Below are 18545 nucleotides of genomic sequence, written 5' to 3' on the forward strand. Positions count from 1 at the left end.
CTGAGATCAAATGAATGAGTAAAAACAGTTAAGAAAAACTTGATTTGTCAGAAAGCCACCTTCGTTAGTGCTTTCATCTCTTTTCTATCATAGAAATTGTTTTAAAACTATAATTGCATCTCACTGACAAAAGCTTCTGGCTACATATGTAAAGATTTGTAAAATGCTGCTTTTTCCATCAGCTGGTATAATCTGTGCCAGAAAATAGAAACCCAGCCTCTGCATGTAAAGAGCTCCTCCTCCAGAGTTCAGTTTCAGTGACTCTATTGGTTAGTATTGTCGAGCTTTAAATATATTCTGCAGTACATGGTTTACTAGGCTTTGATGCTTGCTGTTGAAAGGCAGGAAAAAAATCTTCCTTCAGAAATGTTTTACATAACATTGCCCTGTGCAGAGTTAAAGTGAATTAGTTACAGAAAAGATACTAGCTGGCGCCAGTGAAATAAGCAGTAAATGTCTCTCCACCGTCCCCTTTTCTTATGTTCCTTTTGGCTGCTCCTGTAAGGAATGCAGCAAGCAGGGGCTACTGCTCAAGCTATTGATTTAAGCATCTGCATGTTCTACATTGCAGCTTTGCACTGGCCTGTCTTCTGGGGCAATATAGGATGTCTTCAGTTATATCAGATTTTCTGTTTGTACTTGTGTTTCTGTCTTCCATACAAGGCTCTGTGCCATTATATACATTGTTAAACAGGATTGTGTACACTTATTGTTACAAAACAATGCATGTAAGATATTTACGGTTTGCAATCCCAGTGGTTCAGGATTTATATTCATAAACCTGTGCTGTGCTCCTGTCGAGTCTTAAAAAACCCAAAAGCAATAAAATAATAAAAGCTAAAACTTGGCTGCTGTGTCTCTAGTATGAATGCCTTAGGGCCAGCAGAGCAGCATATTGTGAAAGGTGCTGTTGGGTCCCTTTCTTAGCACAATTACTTGTCTGGATTTTTCTGACAGCATCCCAGGGTTTTTGTTACAGGTGTGCCATTTATACATCTGGTGTTAAGAGAAATTAATCACATTTTCCATTAGAATTTTCTTACAACAAAGGGATGATTGTTTTCCATTTCAGGATTTCTCTGTTGTTACTATTTTTCTCAGTTTATGCTCTAGCAGCTACATTTTAAATTCTAGCTGAGATGAAGAAACATACTGCAGATTGCATGATGTTAGGGTTAAACATTTCAAATGGATCATAATATATTGAGAAATTATGTTCTTGCCAGCCATAGTTGTGGTGAGCTTGGTGGGAACTTTGTTTTACCATATTTCTGTGGATGATTGTCTCCGCAGCATGGTATGCTCCTCCACTTATTTCTGTAACCATGTAATATATACTTTTGTAATGGTGTCTCATCAGAGGAATGTCTGTAGACATTGTGGTCTCAGTGTGACAAAAGCAAAAATTTCTGTGTTTATTTTGTTCCTATTTTTAATTCTGCACAAAAAAAAAGAAGTCGAACCTTAAAATTATTTGCTGTTTACATTTTACTTAAAAAAAAAAGTTACACTGGAGGCTAGATGGCTTAACTGAAATCAGGGTGCTAAATCCTGAAGCACAATTGACAGTAGTTCCAGGTTCAAACTGCTTTCTGGATAAACACACCAGACAAATGGGCGAAAGGAAACACATGCACCATCTTGCTGATGGGAATGGGAGGCATGCAGAAATAAACTTACTTTATTATGATTCTACCATAAATCGACAGTATGGCATGGCATTGCACGGAAGTGTCCACAGAACCCTGAGTAGAAGACTCTATCTGCATGAAATTTGATTGCTGAACTATTGTAATGCTTCAGCTTTCCACTTAAAGTCCTTTCTTAAAGGATTAAAAAAGGATAGGTAAACAAATAATCAATTTTTTAACTCGATAAACTGGTACAAGACCCAAGAAGATAATATGAGCTAGTAAAAGGTTTAAATAGAAAAATTCTCACTCTGGATATTCCACACAGAGTAATTTCTGTGTTAAAATTTGGATGAAGTTGGCGTGAGGGAATTTTGGAAAGGAATTTTTATTCCGATTTGGCTTTTATAATATGGAACACGTCATAGCTTGTGGATTTTCACAGTATCCGAAAGTGATACTCAAACAGGAGCAACTCTCTTATAAATCACTTACTGTAAATCAGGTTGGCTTTTTCTGGAAGTACATTTATAGATGAAGATGAATGAAATAGGAAGGCTGGGAAATAAAGATCTTGATTCTGTATAAATGCTTTCAAATAAAGTTAACAATAAGTATGTATATAGCTATCAACTCATATGCAAAGTGATCAATGCAATAGTGTCTGTGGAATCAGTCTGAATCTTAGCTTTCACTAAAGTACTTGAGATTAGTTTGTGTATGAGGTGAGAGGTAAAGTGAAGCTTCAGACACTGGTGACATTTTTTCTTCTCTCCATTTTAACAAATGACCACTGTGCTGTTAAAAGCCACGTTGCTGTTACTAAATTGCCTGCTCTCCCCCAAAATGCCCTGTGTAAGCAGGCTCCATTAGAGAGTGTTAACATTTTTACGCAGGCATACTCTGACAAATGGGGGTCCTACTTCCTTGCTCTGTGTAAAGCCGGAGTCTTATTCTAGCCCTGTGGCACCGTCTGCTTATGGAGTTTATTACTGCCTTCCTGTCTGCCCTCCCCCAGCTTCACACAGATGTCCAATTAACTCCCCCCTTCTTCTACTCTTTCCTCTATTTCCTTGTGCTGTCACATAGATGATCCTACTTGGGACACCCACCACCTTTTAAAAATATTTTATCAACTAATTGTCAGTGCTTCTGCCTTTTCTGTGTGAGACTGATACTTAGGGAAGTCTCTGGGGGATTCTACTGGCCTTCTCTGAGCCTCATTTCCCTGAGGACTGCTCTTCTCTTGGTGGTTGTTCGTCCCTCCTCCACTTGGATTTTTTTTTTAGGACCTTTTTCTAAAGAGTTGTGTGTCATCTAGGAGAATGTGTAACTGCAAAATTCATTTAGAGTAAATACCTGTATTACAGGGCAATAATTAGAAACAGGAATAACTAGAAGTCAACTAGGTGAAGTGGGTGCCAAGCTCTTGTGATGAAGATAACAGTGGCTGGATCTGTTGGTGTGCTGAAGTAAAGGGAAACCAAAGTTTCATTTTCTTTCATGTGCTGGGCTACTAACTGGGGCAGTTTAGCAGTCATTTCTGTGGTATGGAGGGACACTGGAGAAGAGACAGAAAAGCCAACTGGGTTTGAAAATCACTGCAGCTGCCTTAATGCAAGCTGTTCTTTCTTTGAGCTTTCAGTGTAATGTATGCAGTCTGCCACATTAATTCTTGAAGTAGCTATTAAATGGGTAGCTGTAAAAGGGGTAATCTTGGTCCAATATACATTTGAAAATAGGAACTTGAGTGTTGTAACAGGAGAGACACGTTTTTGTTTCCTAGCATCAAAGCTGTCTCAAATAAATAAGCAATTTTACAGTAGTCTTCAAAATTATGAAAGATGTTAATAAAATGTGCAACTTATTTTAGTACAGGGAAAGCTACTCACAAAATGAATTAAAATCTCAGGAAAAAGGGCAGTAATGAAGGAACTGAGGACAGTAATACTTAAACATATGGGTTTCATTAATGTGAGAATGAGTGAAGTGTTGGAAATGCTAAGTGAATTCAAGAAACACCTGGGCTCTTTTGTGGAGAGGAAAGATCTGGCGAAAGATCTGGGGTGGAAGTAAAAAGGCATGAGTTTTAAGTATGAAGTATCTGGGACCAGATGAGTGTTTTTTCACTATAGAGAATGCCTTGTGCTCAAATATTTGTGGCGTTAATATATCCTGCTAGTGCCCTTTTTTTCAGTTGTGTACAACATAGGCTGACATTTGTTTACTTTGGTTATGACCACAGTTTTGTGGGTTATATTTTTGTGTTGTCGTCCCCCCCCCCCCCGCTCTTCTCCCCTATTTCCAAACATCGAGAATTGGACTCCAGCAGTTAATACAGTTTTACGAAAATCAAATCATGGCAGGTAATGTTGGGGATACTATGCTGTAGCTTTATGAAGGTAAAGTAGTTCTATGGACTAGTAATAAGAAATGGATGAGAGATATCTTTACCCAGAAGCCACAATTTCAAGTTTAATGCACGGACTTTATCATTATAACGGGGGCATACATTGGCACCAGTGTTTGTCACAGTTACTGTGCAGTGCCAGTGGATAGGTTTCCACCTCATGCACCATCACCACATGTCCTTCTCTCCCTGACAGCTGCTGTAAAGAAACTTGCTTTTCAATGTCCCCATCTAGATCAGGACCTGCTGCTCAGTGTATCTGGCATACTAATGGGAGATGTCACGCACCAAGGTAGTCCCTCGGATGCTTTCTTTATAAGCACCCATTGAAAACATGACAGTTGTTAAAAGGCACAAATGCAGATCTGGCAATTTTAAATTTTTTTTCCTTAGGAACAGCTAAGTAGAACTTCATGGCACATAACCTCAGAAATATTTATTCCTTGGTGACCTGGTGCCATAGCAAGTTCCTTTTCACTCACATTGCTGGAAAGCTTGCGTGCTCTTTAGGATTATTACTAGAAGCACACTGAATGTCAAATGAAACACCATTTTGGCCAAAACTAAAACAAAGCTTATACCATCATGTCTTGGCATCCTCTAAGTCATAGGCCTGACTTTTGGGGCAAAATATTAATCTAATTTAGTTTTCAAGGGGGCAAGAAGTTAGGACCATTTTTTTTTCAAGCTTATCTTTGAAAAGGATTCATTTAAAAATTGTGTGTTTCACGAAGTGGAGACGTTGCCTCTGCTCGTATCCATCCCTTCCTGGCTGGGCCATTTTCTGTGGCCGGCAGGCAGTTTTGTGGGTGATGTAATGGTTGTGTTGCCGGAAAGGTGCTTTGCAGTGCTGGTGCCTCTAGGAGCTGTAGCAACTAGCATTTTTTTTCCAGAGCCTCCAACAGAAACACGCACACGCAGGCACACGCGCACACGCTCCTGCGCTGGGTCCCTTATGCACTCTGTCTACCAGCATATTACCCTTCCCCCACCTCTTTTACAAAGTGTTTCTCCCCGAGGCAAATTTCTTGCTGTCTGGAGTACCAAACATGCACAGGCACTTTCTTTTTTTCTTTAAGATTTTCTAGTGTAGCTATTATAAGGCAGCAATAGCTAAAAAGACTATTTTACATAGGTTTGTCCTGTTTTAGTAGAGAGACAGAGAGTGTGTGTGTGTGCGTGTGTAAAAAAAATAAAAATAAACTTATAGTTTATGGTTAAGTGAGTCCAGGTTTCTCCTGTTTCTTTTTTTGAAGTGTCTTTACTCAGCAGTCACATTTTTTTCTTGTGGTAAAAAATGCAACATGAGCAGATGGCAAGTATTAACACATGAAATGCAGTGCCTGCCTGAAGTTGATTTAACAGTGCTCTAGGTTTCTGTCACTGGCTTTCAGTTAGTTAAGTAGTGTTTACAAGTTAATGAATTTGTTCCACTTGAAATATTTGATGGTATGTGCTGAGGTTCAGCGGTAAAGGGATCCTTTAGGAGTAATTGAGGAAAGCATGAGGTTTCTAGACACTGGGCTTGTGGGCTTTTTTTATATTTGACTGATTTTGGCATTTTTGCCATTAATATGAAATTGAAACAGGAAGGCAGAAGGAACAATAATAGATAGTAATACACAGCCTTTTCTCTTCTACTGTGATAGTGCTTTGAGCTCTGCAGTGATACCATACCTTATAGCAGCTCCATATTTGAACTGCATAGTTTGCAGTTTCATTTCATGTTCTTAAACCTTAAATAAGGATTTGAAAAACAAAGTTTTATGTAGCAAACCAGGCAACATTTTCATATTTTTGTGTGGTCTGCTTCTGTACTAGCTTTGGAAGTATGAGAGCAAACTATTAAATAGGCTGCTATATATATATTAGCCCACATTTGGTGACAAAACTGCCTAGAATAGGGTGATCAAATTCGCTATATTTTCAGTTCATGCGTAAGACTCCTTACTACAACACCACATGCTATCTACCTAATAACATTTGAAACTAAGCCAGCTCCAAGAATTGTATTCATAGTAAGAAACAAATATTGGTTACTGGTAATTGAGCATCATACAGACTTAGTATTTTACACAGCAAATTTCTCTCTGCATAAAACACTCCATTTCTTAAAACTACCTAAAAGCCCTAAACCTGCAAATCAGTATTCCTTGTCAGGCAACCTGTAAGCATGAGTGCACAGAAAGAGTTAACATATTTTACTATTTGAGCAATTGGTGCCAAAATAATATGTTTCAAAGGCTTAGTTGATATTTCTGGCATTAAAGTTTTGTAAAATAGTATTTTTTAGTTTCGTTAGGGTTTTTGTAAAATGCTACTCACTTTAATAACAGTTTATTCAAACATGACTGAAGGTCAAGTTCCTGTTTGGAAAGGGTACCATACTTAGTTCAGCTTTGACTTGAATGTAAGATCACAACTGCTAGATAAGACCAAACTAATTGCTCTGAATATGCATGAGTGTATCTTTAATACCTACAAACTGACAGTGATTTACCGTATCCTTCAGGAAGGCTCTCCCAGGTAAACAGTGCTTAGTTAAGTACTGTTAAGATCAGTCTGTGAGCACAGACAGCAGTGCAGTTTTCTTGACACGGAGGTCTGAGGTTGCAGGATTTTAACTACCTGAGAGATGGTATGGTTAACCCCCTGCCTGGTCTGTGCTCGGGCTGCATGGAGTTCACACTCAGAGAGGAGAGTTGTTAACCCATGCGTTTTATTGGGCTTTATGGATGTGTGACATCATTGGCAGCCAATCAGAAAGTGCTTTAGGGCAGAGTTTAAAAGCTATTTCATAATATATTTATATTCAGTGCAGATATTTTTGGGCTTCAGTAGCATTCATTTTGTCGCAGAGTCCATGTGTCAGTATGGCTTGGGAAAAAAAAAGGTATGAAAATAGCATGTTTGCCCTTGTTTTTTTGTAATTCATCTGGGTGGCGAAATGCTATAGAAAGCGTAGCTGGTATGCTGCAAAACAGTTATTATGGAAACAATTCTTTTCCTCCAGCAGCAGTTATGCTGCGAGCCAATCTTGGGCAATTGTTGCGTGCTCCCTGCTAGGCTGCTCCTGCTTAAATAGCCAAACCTGCAAATATTTCCCAAGCTGCTCTGGTTTGCCAAGAACAAAAATGCAAGACAGTCTGCAGAAAATGTGTGTGCATGCGTGCCAGCCCGAGTCACCCTGGCAGCTGGGCTCGGCTCTGCTTAACTGGACTCAGCCTGGCTGCTGGGCGGGTTTGGCTGGGCCGGGTTTTGCCAGGCTGGGTTTGGCTGGGCCAGGTTTTGCCAGGCTGGCTTTGGCCAGGCCAGGTTTTGCCAGGCTGGGTTCTCCAGCCTTTGCACAGCGCCCGTGCCCTGGTGTGCAAGGTACCTTGCCTGGCCTCTGCGTAGTCGCACACAGACTGTTTTATTCTCAGTTAGTTGGCACAACTTTACTCTATGGAAGGAGAACCATTCACTGATAGTGTCTCTTCCAGAAAAGTCCAGTTAATCCATGCAAAACCTCCACCATTCCTGCTTAACTCTTTCATTTCCAGAGTGCCCTCTATAGCAGGACCATATGGGATTGTAAAACTAAACTACTACAATAATTTCCAGATCATAACAGTTTTTGGTATTAGTTGTTACTAAGACAAAACTGTATTTCTTTTTATAGAAAAAAAGAAATGGAGGCTTGCATCAGTGGTGGGACTATTACTACTTTTATTTTGGGCTGTTTCTCCTCCCATTTAAGCACTGTGGCTATACTCGTGCCAGGTTGCTAGAAGTCTCCATTCATATATGTTCCATGACGGGCCTGCAAAGCATACAAGTGCAGTGCTGACTCCTTCATTCTGCTGGGATCCCAAAGATTTTATCTGCTCCAGAGCAAAAGATTTGGAAAGACGTATTCCAGATGCTAGCTATATCTCTAGCATGCTGTTCAATGTTCACAAATGATTTAGAAAATGAGGCATACAATGGGATGAGAGAGCTTGTTAACATAGTTATTTTGAGATCATAGTAGTGAATGCCAACGGCAGAGAGCTGTAGACAGACCTTGCAAGATTGAGAGACCAAGTAAAAAAACTTGTAGCCAAAACGAAATGTCAATAAATATAAGGTGATGCAAATGGGTGTGATGTGAGTGAGCCTTACATGTATGGTATTGGTCTCTGAACTAGCAAAGAGATCCTGAAGTAGTAAAGATGGCCTCATGAAAACCTTCAGCTCACAGGTCAGTAGCAGTCAAGAAAGAAAACTGAATGGTAGGAATTATTAGGAAAAATACAAAAAAAGAAAATAAAAACCTTCCTGTGCCACTCTAAATCTGTGGCTTCATCTTTAATACGGACTGAAGTTCTGGTCCTATTGCAGCAGAACTAGAAAAGGCATCTGGAACAGGAGTTTGGAACTGCATTCCCTTGGGAAACAGCTAAGCAGACTATGATTTTAGTCTTCCTTTTCCACAGTGGAGGACACACTAGAGGTCTTTGAAATCTAAAATTGCACGAGACAGTAAGTGGAAATTATTATCAAAAAATAGTCTCAAAATGAACTAAAGGAGGGATTTTTTCCATACAATATATCACTGAAGTTTGGAACCTACTGTTGCAGTTGTAAATGAAAGAAGATTTATGCATGTCAAATTCGATCAAAGTCATTTAGCAAAGTTACCTTTCTATTTTTAGGAACCTGTATGCTGAAAATTCCTATAGGTTAGGAGAGTATTCAAGGCAGGAATGCTGCATACTTGCCCTGGTTTTATACTCGAAGCATCAGCTGTTGGTCTCAGCTGGAAACAAGTTCCTAAGCTTTGATTTGACAGTGTGGACATGCTGGCTATTCTTGTGTTTGTGGACAGATTTCTTCTTGTACTACTGTAGAACAGCATCACAGCCACTGACTAGAGGTTGACATGCAAGTCAAACCTCATTGATCTTTGTTTCTTGCTGTATTACTCTTGGAAACTGAAGTTAATTTTCCATCTCCTATGACTTGTGGGTGGGATAGTCTCTCTGTCTGAACTCCTTCCCAATGAGCAACAGAATATTGTATATTTTGCCAGGCTAAATCTAACACTTCCAGTTTTGCCACATTTGTAGTATCTGCTGGGTTGTCCAGGGTGCTGTGTGCTTTCAATTCCCATTGCCTTACATGGAAATATAATAGGACTAGGATCTTTCTGGTTTAATACTTTTCTTTTAATAAATACTTTTTTCTAGCACTGTTTATTTATTAGGAACATTGAGTTTGTTCTAACTGTGAAGTTATCAGGAATGATATAACTGTGGATAGAGGGAGAGTAGTTGATATCCTGTACCTTGTCTTTAGGAAGTCTTTTGATACAGACACCCGTGGCTTCCTTGTATCCAAACTGGGATGCTATTATCTAGATGAGTGGCCTCCTAGATAAGTGAAAATACTGATTAGATTGTTAGACTCTAAGGGTAGTTGATGGTTTGTACTCCTCTACCTGGATGCTAGTTACCGATGTAGTTTGTCAGACATTTGCCCTTTATCAGTAACTTGAAAGAGGAGACAGAAGGCACCCTTTTCAAGTTTGTGGACTGCAGTGAACTAGGGACTGTGTTCCAGAACAGGTTTGCCTTTCTGAAGACATCAGCTGGCCAGAGGGATATGCTTATGTGAATCTTACTAAATTCAACAAGAATAAGCACTGTGTCCTGCACCTGGGATGGACTAGCACTGTGTTATGATGCAAGCTGGGGACTGACTGGGTGGAGAGCAGCTCTGCTAAAAAAGACCCAGGAATCTTTTCAGGAGATAGGCTAAGCATGAGTTAGCAGTGTGCCATCAATGCAGGCCAACAGATGACTAGGCAGTATCAACAAAAACATGACCAGTAGATTGAGGGAAGTGATTATTCTTTTTAACTGGTCATTTCTTAGACTTTACCTGGAATACCACATCTAGTTATGGGACCTGCTGTACAAGAAAGATGTTGATAAACTTGATTGAGCTTATGGGAGGGTTATCAAGATGCTTGGGCTGGACAACATCATCAGTTAAGAGAGGCTGAGACAGCTGAGTTTGTTCAGGCTGAAGAAGAGAATACTTACCAGGACATAATAGCAGCCTTCCAGTGTGCTTAAGAAGTTTCCAAGAAGCTGAAGCCAAGTTCTTTAGTGAGGTGCACAACAGGTGGAGACAGCAATCATAAACTGCAATGGGATGTTCTGTGACAGCCTCTTCTATTCCTTCAGTGCTGCTGGAGGACCTCATGTAATAAAATTGGTGAGTTCATGTATGAAGTTTCATCCTGCTTCATTGACCCCATTTTACACATAATAGAACCGAAGTATGGAAACTGTAAAGGCTCTTGTTTGGAGTCACTTAGACTACATCCAAACACCTTTCTAGTATGAGCTTGAGCTCAGTTTTGTCTCACATCCGTACTGACTGATTGCTTGTTCATAGTCACAGGCAAGGATCTGGAGAAGTTTTGTATTATGATAATATTGAAACAGCAAGCCAGCTTGGGAAGCAGGCTCTTTCCTTGACTTGGCTACTGCTATTGACTCATAATAGTGAATCATTTACCAAGTTAAGGAAAGGAGTGTGAACTCCTTGTGCTTTGTCGTGTCTATTTGGTCAATCTATATTTTTATTAGCCTTATCTGATTCCAATTATAATTAGAGACTCCTTCTGTGTATAGTGCTGCCTCATGCTTCAGATGGATGGTATTATTTTTGTTTACTTTTGTCTGTGGTATTATTCCAGAAAGTGAAAGCAGTTTGAGTTGTTCCTTGGGGACCTCAGCTGCTGTTCCATGTGCAAGAGACTCCAAATGTTTAAATGTCTTAGATGAGAAAATGTGTTGGTACGAATTGATTTGCAAAGGGACCTATAATTTGAGGCTATTACTATTCTGGTATTGTATGTGCTTGCCTCAAACACTGCATTAATAAAGAAAAAGAAAAAACTGCTCATAAAAGTCTAGGACCGACAGCCTTGGAGTCTGCTGTTTATGCCTTAACTAATTCCAGAAAGACTGAGAGCCAGGGTAGGATGCCTTCTTGAGACTCCCTAGCCATCCACCTTAGCACCTTTCTGAAAAAAGCTATGTAACATCTGCTTTGAAGATCTGTGGCTGTAACTCAGACCTCTAGGAACTGGACTGAGACTGTCAGCAAGTAAATCATTAGTGAGTAATGAATAAATTCATTTTGAGTATTAGACATGAATAACAGACAGAGCAGCAGACTTGGACTTTGCACATTTTGTTTGGAGTGCCACTGGATAATGTGAGTCCAGCATTGCGTTTTCTTAATTTATAGTTTAACTTGTGCGAGAAGGCAGAAAACCTGCTTAACCAAAACCTACCTAACCCTAATACCACATAGGGATTCCCCAGCAGTTAGGGAATGGAATAAATAGTCCAGAGATGCTGAGTTTAAAGCTTAGGTTTAACATGATTAAGACCACCGCAGGGTTCAAGTAATTTATTGCCTCTGTGCCTCAGTTACAATCACTGGATAATGTAAGTTAGAACTTTTGGAGGTCATCAGGTCCAACTCCCTACTGAAAGCAGGGCTAACTGAAGTTAGACTAGGCTGACCAGTCAAGTTTTGTCCAGTCAAGTTTTAAACATCTCCAAGAAGGGAGATTTTACAGCCTTTCTGGGCACCTGTTCCAGTCTTTGACCACGTTATCGTGTAGATTTTTTTTTCCTTATGTCTGATTGATATTCTTCTTCCTGCAACTGATGTCCACTGCCTGTAGGGTTGGTTTTTTTTTTTTTTTTTTTGCTGTGTAGTTCTGCGTTGAGTCCAGCTCTGTTTTCCCTGTAAGTAGCTCTGCCTTCACTTATTAGATAGGTGAAGACATCAACTAAATTGCACTTCTCCAGGCTGAAGAAACTGGCTGTCTCAACCTCTTCTCATGACATATGCGCTCTGGCCCTTGATCATCTTGACTGTCCTCTGCTGGACTTGATCCCAGTGTGTCAGTCCAGTAAACCAACCCTTCATGAACTGGGGAGCCCAAAACCAGATGCAATACTCCAGATTCAGTCTTGTGCCAAACTAGAGGGAAGTGATCACACCCCTTGGTCTGTTGGTTGTGCTCGTATGGATACCCGTATGCTGTCAGCTTTCACCGCTGCCAGAGCACTCTGCTGATTCAGATTCAGCTTCTTGTCTCTGAGGACCAAACCTGCTCTCTAGACAGCTGTTAATTAGGTTGGCTAACCATTGTTTGTCCTTATTAGACCTATGCTGACTCTTTTCAATCACCTTCTTTTTTTTTGAGGTGCTGGAAATGGATTCCAAAAGGATTTGCTCCATATTTTCTTTGGGACTGAGGTTAGGCTGAACATCCTATAGATCCCTATATCATCCTCCTTGGCCTTCTTGAAGATAAACATGATGTTTGGCTTTTTTGCAGTCATCAAGAACCTCCTCTGATTGCCCTGACCTTTAAAATAAGTGACAGCAGCCTCACAACGATGTGAACCAGCAACTTTATCATCCTTAAATGCATCCATCTAATCCCAAGGCTTTTGTGGGAATTTTTTTGTGTGTTTTTTTTTTTTGTTTGTTTGTTTGCTTGTGTTTTTGTTTTGGTTTGGTTTTGTGTGTGTGGTTTGTTGTTTTTTTTTTTTGTTTTGTTTTGTTATTCTACCAGTTCACTGTAATAGTCCCTGTTTGGATCTGCCCCTGTCTTATGCACTTCCTTAGATTGCGCCACTAGACAGGGATGAGGGAACTCTGGGAACAGACCCTACAGTAAACACCATGGCAAAGAATGCATAGAGTTATCTTGCTAGTAAAATGAGAATACTTGTGTTAGAAGGCTATTGTGAAGGTCAAATGGCCAATTTCTGCCCTGGTGCTCCTGAAGATAGAAATGCTAGGTATTATTGTTATTATTTATCTTAGTTTGTCTCATTCTTTCTTTCGCTCTTATTCCCTTTTGGATTCCCTGAAGGTTAACACATGAGGAGCAGCCCCAAATATATTACTGCTTCTTGTTCAGAAATAAATTGAGAGACTGAGAGTGCTGAAGCCAGGGCAGTCTGCCGTAGGAAGCCTCATAGACACAAGCTGTCAGACCAATCACAAATGACAACAACAATAAAACAAATCCAGACTTTCCTTTTTAGAGGACATGCTCCTTCTGGCAACAGTATATTGGGAAAATGATTATATTAGTGAGAAACTAGATCCATCACTGAAGAGAATAAAGCCTGGTGGATAACATGCCTAAACACAAAATCTTAGACTATACACTTAGAAAGAACACATTTTGCAGTGAGATTCTTCAAAGCTGTCACATCTCTTCTGCATCCCACACTCTTTTGGCAGGAGAAGAGCTGCTGCATCCTTGTGTTTCTGTCTCCTTACTGAACAGCTAATAAACTGTACTTTCCTATGGCTTCAGCAAGATTATTGATTTGTGCAGTGATCATTATTGCAGCTGTTGAATAGATCTCTGCTGAAGGGATTGAGGGGAAAAAAAGGGGGATGTTGTGGTGATTTTTTCTCCTGTACTTTTTTCAAATTCTGTTGACTTTATGTGTCTCATTACTATTTATGTAATAAAAATAGATATTTGACTGTTTTTACGTGTTTTCATGGTATGCACTTCACAAAGGGAAGCCTGATTTAACCTTCCCTTGAAGAGATGCTAGTCATAAGTCATAAGTGAAAGGTTGTCATTAGTAACTAATTTCAGCCAAAACAATATATATGATGCTTTCTGGAACATGCATGGAATAGGCTTTGCTCTGGAGTGCTTACACAGGATGTTTAGAACAACAGGAAGAAAAAGCTTATGATTTATGATGGAGAAGGTAAAATGATCATGCTAAGAAGGATGAGGCATGTGCCTTCTGAGTTACAAAGCAAAGAGGTGAGGGAATGAACTTCATTCTTATTGGTAAATTTCCTGTTTCTGTTGTATATTATTTACATCATAAGCTGTTTTAAGAATGAAACCTGCACAGTCAGTGTGTGAATTATTTACTGTGCTTTTGAGACCCATAAATAATAGTAGAAATTGATATGATTGCCTTATATTTGGAAACAGTGTGCCTCAAAGTTTATATTGTCTTCTAATTAGGAGACTAGTAACAGAAAACTATAGAAGAACTCTTTTTTCCCCCCTGTCTGTCAGTCAATCAGAGACAAGAAAATTGGTGCAAGAGATCATCTGGAAAGCTTTCACAGTAATCCCACAGATTTGAAGAAAAAGGGGAAGGTGAGATGGTCTTCAGGTAGAATTCTGTAAACAGGGAATTTACAGAGGTTGTTACTGGAAACTTTTGTTAGTGAGCTGGGTGATGTCACCTGTCCAGCTTGGCTGACTCCAGCTCATGATGGGCACAGGTACGAGTCAGAAAATACTTGTATTTTAGGAAGAAAAATTCTGCAGTTTGTGCTCCTCACCCAGTCACATTCTGGGTTTACAGAATTATAGATTTCTTTACCTTGCTGAGATAGCAAAGATACTGTGCATGTGAAGTTGAGAACGGAATCAAACTCTTGAAAGTTATACCATATAAAATTTATATATACTGTGTGAGATAAGCAAAAATTGGGCTCTGAAACTTGTGTTCTGAAAATTGGAGTGGTTTGACATTACTATGTTTGCCTTGGGACAAAAGTTACTACTGTCCTAAAGAGAATTTACACCCATGCTCTGGCTTTTGCAATTAATAGTGTGGGTACCTTAGTACAAACTTACCTGCATTGGTGATTTAAAGTAGTGTGCCAGACTAAACTAGGATGACACTGATGTGGTGACACACTTCCTTCTGCTGACTGAGAGAAAAAATAACCTCTGGGGGAGGAATGGGGAGGACAGCTGTAGGCAGTGAAGTTTTAAACCAGTGCTGCAGGCTCTGCTAGAATTCCCCTGTCAGTCCTGATTTAAATCTGGGCTCTGTCATAACTTGCTGTCTGTTGGGACATCTCATGCAACATTTCTGCCTTGATTTCCCAAGGTGCAGTAGTGTTTGACTAGTTTGTAAGGCTATCGTTAGGATTAATCTTCAGTCTATTTGAAGTTGCTAATTACAAGGTGATTCCTTGATGCTGGTTGAACACCACTGAGAAGCTGTAAGAATCTTATGAGGAGTTATGTTAGTTAGCTAAGAATAAGCCTTAACACTGGTCTTACACTAGTTGGTTGTTCCCATTTGTGTAGATGACGTGCTGTGTTACATCTTCAGCGTCATGTTTACTCAGCACATGCTTACAGAAGAGCTGAGTTTCGGTTGTCTTGGCACAGTGGGATTGGTAGCCCCACAAATGGGAGATAAGAATTAACGTGGAAGCCAGCCTAAGCAAAAGAAGTCTCACTGATGTGGCGGTATTGGACATCAGAACCCTTGTTCTCTTCTAAAAACATCCTTATTAAGTTCCTTTTTTTGTACATGGCAAGTGTTTAACAGAGAAGAACATAGGGGTGAGGATTTGTTGTGCTCAGCATCTGAGCTGATGTGTGAAGAACATTTTGGTTCTTTAGTTCATACTTTTCCCAAAAGCATCTCTCAAGTTCACAAGCACTGTGATGGATGGGCTGGCAGCAATCAAAAGAAGGCTGGCTGGAAAAGTCCAAGTTGATAGGTTTTTAAGATGTTTTTAATGTTGAACTTTAAATCTATTTTAGTAGAAATGAAAATTATTATACCATTGTTATATAAAATTATATTAAAAGCTAAGATTGAGAGGAATCCAAATTGTAGTTTTTGTAATTTTGCCGGAAAAAAGTGAGAATGTTTGCTTGATTTTGTAGCTCCCAAAGAAACAGGTTTCAGTTTTTTCTCTGCTTTGATTTCTACATTCTAGGTATTGATTTCAATATCTGTAAGAATGACCAAATCTAAAAAATAATTATTGCCAGATAGCCAAGAATCTCCTTTTATCTTTCATAAGTTTGAATGGAGTTCAAATTTCTGTTGCAGGTTTCTGTAGGAAAGTACTCCTTGAGCTGCTTCATTTCCTTTGGATATCTGCAGCAGTGCCGATACACTCCAGAAAGCTTGGCGGTCTTTCACTGTAAACTAACAGGAGCAAATACGTTTGTTGGTGTCAAGGGAAAGGTATATTAGTGCTGCTTCAGGTGGTAGACAGCAGATATAAGAAAAATGGATTCAGGAGCTCTGGAAACATGAATAGTACTTAAGGCAAAGTGGGCGAACTATTTTATTATTGCTCCTTTCTGCCTTGAAGCAGTGGAATTGATCAGGAGCTCAGTTCAGAGCGATAACTACCCCAGTACAGTTATTATAAATATATATGAGTTTAACTGCCAAGGCTTTAAATTCGGTAACCTTAAAGGAGACGTTTGTTGTGGATCTGGAATGATTGTTGTCAGAATAAGATTAGAGGTTCAAGTTGCCAGCTAAGTTTCCAGAGACGCAGCATGGTTAACTTCTTTTTTTTTCTATGTGAAATAATATTGCTTCTCCTATTCTAAAGTAATCTACTCTTTTCTCTGCCTGTGAAAATACCTCAGTGTTTTAGCTGTAATGGTCAGACTCACTGTGCAAATAGCCTAGATAAACATACTGTTTGGAATAGGGTCAGAAATCATTATAATGATGACAAACCTTTCTGCTGAGGCACTTGGTGCTGTAGCAGTGCTGTATCACAAAGAGACCATACCTGGTGCACTTGCCTGGCCGATTCTCTGGGTGTATTTATTATACATGTAAGCAAGTGAAGTGCTACCTGTTCCTGATCTGTTTGGGAGGCTGTTGGGAAATAGAATAGGCAGGAACAGGCAGATGAATTGTCTTGCTGGGCTGGGATTGTGGTCCCTGAGTAGATGCTCTATGTCTGCGTTATAAAAGCAGTACCAAAGTGCATTTCTGGAACATCTTGTAGATATTTGGATAAAAGGGAAACAATTTTCTGTGTCCAGATCAGCAATTCTTAGAGCACTTGCCTTAAATGTAAGGCTGCTGTGCATCCTGACTTAAGCCTGGGTATGAAAATGAAACCAAGCAAGTAAACACATTCAGCCCAGCTTTTTTTTTTTTTTTTTTTTTTTTTTTCTCAATAGAAGGTAGAATCTAACTGTCTGTGAATTAAGCTGTTTCCTGGATGTGATACGACCTGTAAGTGATCACCTTTTGACCCAGCTTTGCTGTTCTGATGCTGGATTGCAGTTGTCAGAGTAACTAGTATACTCTTAAATGGGTCATTTTCTTACTGCTCTTGTGTATTTAGCTTTACCAGCTGGAGGCCTGGCTTTTAGGGGCTTCAAACTGTATTTCTCAAGGGGTGCTTTTAGTGCCTCAGATACTATGTCACATAGCTTGTCTCCCTGGATAACTTGGCTGCCTGTTAAAATGCAACTGACTGAAGTCTCTGCCACCAGAAGTTTTAATCTTTCAGGCATGATTCTACATGCCATATCTTTTATTTGCCTGCAAGTGCAGAGTTGTTGTGCGTACTTTATTTTTGAAAAACTCTCGCAAATGTTTTAATCCTTTAATTTCTATTTGATCTAGCTTCATCTAAACATGTTATACTGCCTTCTAAATGCTAAATTCCTCTGTAATTCCTTTAATCTTTATTTCCTCAGTTTATTCACTCATTGTTGGATCTTAAAGTTAATGAATAATTTCCAGTTTTGTGACGAAGAATACAGGTGTATAGAGCATCTCAACAGAGATTTGTTTCCAGCTTGATTTTTTTCAAGTACAGTGCAAGCTTGCTTCACTGTGCTCCTGTTTCAAGCCTGACCTAAGAGACAGGTTAAGAGGAGAAATAAGGATTTGTGTATTTGCACTGAATAGGTGCTGTAGGTGTTTACAGACGCCAGTGAAATGGCAGAACCTTGCCCAAGGCCTTTATAGCCTGGATTAGATGTAAACACAGTTTAGTTTTATGGCACTTGGCCTTCAGCAAGCTACTGTTGTAGTCAGTGCTACCAGTGGTTGTGTGTTGTATGGATGCCATCCTAATGAGCACCTGCCTTCTAAGGGCCATAATCTGGTCTCTCTTAGATTGTCACACACATGAATCAAGGGAACTAGAGGTGAAAAGATATTTTCTACTACTTAAACCTTTCTCTTTTGATGACTTCAATAGGCTTTGGAATTTTAAGACATTTTCACCCTCTTCTTCCCCTGCCTCCCCCCCCACCACCCCCATCAGGCAACCCTATCACTTGTCCTTCAAGTTTCACAGCAGCCTGACCACAAAGGAGTTATTTCATCTTCGATCTGTGTGATGTGCACAGCACAGAGATTCCTCCTTCCCTTGTCTTTTAACCCTATGTGGCACTTGTACCGTTGTGAAAGAAAGCCTTTCTCAGACCCCTCCTCATAAAATACTGTCAAGTCATATGGATTGGTATCTTTGCCTCTCATTTACTATTGGTTCAGCAGCTATACTTCAAGATAATGAAGACTGAAGTAGTTTCTTTAATGTAAGATGGTAACAAGAGTGTTCCTTCATCAAAGTTTGGTGTGGGTAGATGTGAAACAGGAGGAGTGACTTTTGTATTTATGGTACAGTTACAGGAAGTCACCCAAAAG

The 18545-nt window shown here is 39.6% G+C and overlaps 1 protein-coding gene across 1 annotated transcript in view; it reads left to right on the plus strand.

Moving 5' to 3' along the window:
- BCAS4 (breast carcinoma amplified sequence 4) overlaps positions 1 to 18545 on the plus strand; it is a 43492-nt gene that overhangs the window by 22528 nt on the left and 2419 nt on the right. The gene's annotated exons all lie outside the window — the stretch shown is intronic.

The sequence above is a fragment of the Tyto alba genome, unplaced genomic scaffold (assembly GCF_018691265.1).
Source record: "Tyto alba isolate M040663 unplaced genomic scaffold, T.alba_DEE_v4.0 Super-Scaffold_33, whole genome shotgun sequence".
Lineage (NCBI taxonomy): Eukaryota > Metazoa > Chordata > Aves > Strigiformes > Tytonidae > Tyto > Tyto alba.